Source organism: Bombina bombina, chromosome 3, assembly GCF_027579735.1.
Source record: "Bombina bombina isolate aBomBom1 chromosome 3, aBomBom1.pri, whole genome shotgun sequence".
Classification (NCBI taxonomy): Eukaryota; Metazoa; Chordata; class Amphibia; order Anura; family Bombinatoridae; genus Bombina; species Bombina bombina.
The window spans coordinates 540,173,730-540,179,175 of record NC_069501.1 but is presented as its reverse complement, the minus strand read 5'-3'; positions in this window follow the sequence as shown (position 1 = coordinate 540,179,175).

The window sequence follows — 5,446 nt, the reverse complement described above, 5'->3', positions numbered from 1 at the left end:
GTTTTTTTTTTACAGGCAAAAGAGCTGTTTTCTTGGGGGCATGCCCCGCAAAGGGCCCTGTTCAGGGCTGGTAAGGTAATAGAGCTGTTAACTTTTTGTAATTTAGTATAGGGTAGGGCATTTTTTTTATTTGGGGGTTTTGTTATTTTATTAGGGGGCTTAGATTAGGTGGTAATTAGTTTAATAATTCTTGTAATATTTTTTATTTTTTTGGTATTTAGGTGTTTGTTTTTTTTTGTAATTTAGGTGGGGGGTTTTGTACTTTAGTTTATTTAATGTAGATAATTGTAGGTACTTGTAGTTAATTTATTTAATGACAGTGTAGTGTTTAGGTTTAATTGTAACTTAGGTTAGGATTTATTTTTACAGGTAATTTTGTAATTATTTTAACTAGGTAGCTATTAATTAGTCAATAACTATTTAATAGCTTTTATACCTAGTTAAAATAAATACAAAGTTGCCTGTCAAATAAATATAAATGCTAAAATAGCGACAATGTAACTATTAGTTATATTGCAGCTATCTTAGGGTTTATTTACAGGTAAGTATTTAGTTTAAATAGGAATCATTTATTTAGTTAATTTAATGATAGTGTAGTGTTAGGTGTAATTGTAACTTAGGTTAGGATTTATTTTAGCAGGTAATTTGTATTTATTTTAGCTAGGTAGTTATTAAATAGTTATTAACTATTTAATAACTATTGTACCTAGTTAAAATAAATACAAAGTTGCCTGTAAAAATAAAAGATAAATGCTAAAATAGCTACAATGTAACTATTAGTTATATTGCAGCTATCTAGGGTTTATTTTACAGGTAAGTCTTTAGTTTTAAATAGGATTCATTTATTTAACTATAGTAAACTTATTTCGTTTTATTTAAATTATATTTAAGTTAGGGGGTGTTAGTGTTAGGGTTAGATTTAGGTTTAGGGGTTGAATAACCTTATTATAGTAGCGCGAACGATGGGGGCGGGAGATTAGGGGTTAATAATTGTAGGTAGGGTGGCGCGAGATGGTTAGGGAGGGCAGATTAGGGGTTAATAAAATGTATTATAGTGTTTGCGAGGAGGCGGAGTGCGGCGGTTTAGGGGTTAATACAGTTATTAGTAGTGGCGGCGATTTGCGGTCGGCAGATTAGGGGTTAATACTTGTAGTTTAGATTGTGGCGAACGTTGGGGGGGGATGAGGCAGAGATTAGGGGTTATAACTAAATGTAGGGGTCGGGCGGTGTTAGGGACAGAGCAGATTAGGGGTTTAATAGTTTATAGATTAGGCGGCGGCGATATCGGGTCGGCAGATTAGGGGGTTAATACTTGTAGTTTGATTGCGGCGACGTGGGGGGGGGGGGCAGATTAGGGGTTAATAACTATAATGTAGGGGGTCGGCGGTGTTAGGGGACAGCAGAGTTAGGGGTTAATAGCTATATGTAGGCGGCGGCGATTTGCGTCGGGCAGATTAGGGTTAATACTTGTAGTTAGATTGCGGCGACGCTGGGGGGCAGATTAGGGGTTAATAACGATAATGTAGGGGTCGGCGGTGTTAGGGAGCAGCAGATTAAGGGTTAATAGCTATAATGTAGGCGGCGGCGATATCGGGTCGGCAGATTAGGGGTTAATAGTTTGTAGGTTAGATTGCGGCGACGGTGGGGGGGGGGAAGATTAGGGGTGTAATAACTATAATGTAGGGGGTCGGCGGTGTTAGGGACAGCAGATTAGGGGTTAATAGTTATAATGTAGGTGCGCGATATTCGTCGGCGAGATTAGGGGTTAATAAATAATGCAGGTGTCAGCGATAGCGGAGGCAGCAGATTAGGGGTTAATATGTGTCAGATTAGGGGTGTTTAGAGGACTCGGGGTACATGTTAGGGTGTTAGGTGCAGACTTAGTGTTTCCCCAGTAGGAAACAATGGGGCTGCGGTGTTAGTTTTTTTCAGGCCGAAACTCCCATTGTTTCCTATGGGGAAATGCCGAATCTTAACGAGCTAATTCGGGATTTATTCGGAGATACGGCAGCTATTTCGGATTCATTCGGTAGATTCGGAAGTATTTGTAATCGAAATCCGAATCGATCCGAATCTCCGAATTTACCGAGATTTCCGAATTAATCCGAAACGAACACGCACATGTCTAGCCATTACTGTGACGTAAAAGCATCTAGGATCAACAACAGCCAAGCTATGCAAACTCAGGGAGCTCACACAAAAGAGTGCAGAAGCGCATAGCACATAAATATTGCCTATTATCTGTTGCATTACTATGGAGTTCCAAAACTGCCTCTGCTAGCAACATCAGTACAATAACTGTGTGTGATTGATAATGGTCTGCAGCTGTTTGGGCTAAGCCTCTTAGTTCTAGTGTAGGGTCACTTTTTTTTCTTTTTGTCTCTTCTCTTTCTAATTTCTCTCCCTTTCTTCTTAGTTACTATCCTTAACCTCCCCTCTATGCTGCTACTCAACCATTGCTTCTCTCACTAGTTCTTTCACCTCTACTACTAATACATACTCCATATGACCAAGGGTTTTTTTTACACTAAGAGAGATCAGAGCATATGAGCAGCTCTGCAATGCCTTGTGCAGTACTGTACCTACTCAACAGAAAGCCTGATGCTAATTTTTTTTGGGTCCTCCAAAGGAAACTCAGTAGTAAGCCATAGTACTATTATACAAGCTACCCTGTATAGTGATTTTAAGGATAGATAGAATCATAAATTATTAAAAGAAAGATATGATAGATTAGATAGATACTGCAACCTGCACTAATGAAAGGCTCCCTTGCATTAGAGTTGCACACATTCTGCACATGCCTACGTATAGACTGGCTGTGGGCCCCCTTAGAACTTGGGAAATAATTAAAACCTATTTACAGGTGGCCCTCGGTTTACAACGGTTCAATTTGCACCGTTTCAGAATAACAACCTTTTTTTTCAGTCATGTGATTGCTATTGAAAAGCATTGGAGAAGCAGTGCATTGATTAAAATAGCCAGTATTGTGGAGCTGTCCGCTTGTGTTGTAGCAAAGTTATGCAAGCCAAGCAAGCTGAAATTAATCAGTTTAACCAGACCTGAGCTATCGAGTAGCTTGCAAAGGAACAAGATCTTCCTGTCTATAAATCAGTCCAGAATGGAATGCAGTAGAAAGACCTGTTTGCAGAAAAATGCAAGTGAAGTCTGTGTTGTGTGATTATTTTATTAGGTTTATAATGCTATTTAGCAAATGTTTTTGTTCATTTAACTTAGTTTAATTATATATTCTGTGTTGTGTGATTATTTTATTAGGTTTATAATGCTGTTTAACAAATGTTTTTGCTCATTTAACTTCGTTTAATTATATAGTTCCTGTGTTGTGTGATTATTGTATTAGTTTATAATGCTATTTAGCATTTAAAAGCCTTCATTTCAAAGCTTTAAAAATAATGTATTAGGTGTTACTTATGCCAATTTTGAGAGGGGGCCTAGAACCTAACTCCCTCACTTCCCATTGACTTACATTATAAACTGGGTTTCAATTTACAACGGTTTCGATTTACAACCATTCCTTCTGGAACCTTACCCCGGCGTAAACTGAGGGCTACCTGTACTTTCATATCATATAACATTACTATGACTTTGAATCCATAGTGCTTCTTTCTCTCTTAATACATTCACTCAGTTTTCCTTCCACTTGTTCTGGCTTATTAATTTATTTCCCCATATCCCTCTGTTGTGAGTAATATGTTTTAATGGCAATAAGCAGCTGAGGGGAGCTCCCTTTAAAGGGACACTAAAGTCTTAATTAGACATGTATGATATAGAAAGAGCATACAATTTTAAACAACTTTCCAATTTACTTCTATTATTTAATTTGCTTCATTCTCTTGTTATCCTTTGCTGAATGGTTTATCTAGGTAAACTCAGGAACAGCAAAGAACCTAGGTACTAGCTGCATATATATATACACCGATTGTCATTGGCTAACCCACGTGTTCAGTTAGAAACTAGTAGTGCATTGCTGCTCCTTCAACAAATGATACAAAGAGAATGAAGCAAATTTGATAATAGAAGTAAACTGGAAAGTTGTTTAACAATGTATGTTCTACCTAAATCATGAAATATTTTTTGGGGGGTTTAATGTACCTTTAATTTAGTTTTCACTGCAGAGAATATTGAAGATATTCTTTCTTGCTCCCTCTGAAAGCCAATATTCTGGTGCCCCCTTGTGGTAGAATTATAAAGCAGCTATCTTCTTGCCTTGGAACAAAGTCAGCCCTGCAAGAGAATTGTAAAATGCTTACAACGTTCCTATCTCTTCAAATCAAATGTTTAAAGGGACATCAAACCCCAAAAATATATTTCATAATTGATAAAACATACAATTTTAAACAACTTTCCAATATACTTCTATCTAATTTGCTATATTCCTCTTGTATCCTTTGTTGAAAAGCACACCTAGTAAGGATCATGAGCTGGGAGATAGCTGCTGATTAATGGCTGCACATAAATGCCTCTTATTGGCTTACTAATGTGTTCAGCTATCTCCCAGTAGTGCATTGCTGCTTCTTCAATAAAGGACACCAAGAGAATGAAGCAAAAATAATGCTAGAATTAAACTTGAAAGTTGTTTAAAATTGTATTCTCTATCTGAATAATGAAAGAAAAATTTGGAGTTTCATGTCCCTTTAATGCTTCTGAGACACTCATTTGTACGACCCATCAACTTCTTAGAACTTCCAGCTCCCTCTCTGTGTCGCAATATTCTGCACAATATAGTTAATTTCTCAATCTCGGCACCTGCTTATATATACTATATACTTACAATTGCAGCTAACCACATTCTTCTGTTAGACGGGGAACTCTTCTCCCTGATTCATTTCCTCCCATGCCAATCTAGAAACATTTGTTGCATGCTGCTTTGCTGTGATATTTCATATCTTGTTGTCTCAGGCTTTCTTCCAATATTGTAATCTTTAAAATAATAATGTAATCGGTATTGTTTACCCTTCATCTCTTAAATCTTGCCAAAATAAAACCAGTTTATCTTCCTGCTTAATCCCTGACTCATAGTAATTTCCAACACAGCCTGCCCTAAAATCAGATTATCCACCAAACAATCAAATGGCCTTTTTGACTTTACCAGTGGTTCTTTGCAATACCCTTAAAGTTGTAATATTTTTTCCCCAGGTACCCTTAAACCACAGCACATAAATATTGAAGATTTGAAAATACCCATAAGATTAAAGAAAAACAGGTATGTTTATGCATTTGGGTCTATGGTATGTAACTCTCTCTCTCCTCTCTCTCTCCTCTCTCTCCTCTCTCTCTCCTCTCTCTCTCCTCTCCTCTCTCTCCTCTCTCTCTCCTCTCTCTCCTCTCCTCTCTCTCCTCTCTCTCTCCTCTCTCTCCTCTCCTCTCTCTCCTCTCTCTCTCCTCTCTCTTCTCTATCCTCTCTCTCCTCTCTCTCCTCTCTCTCTCC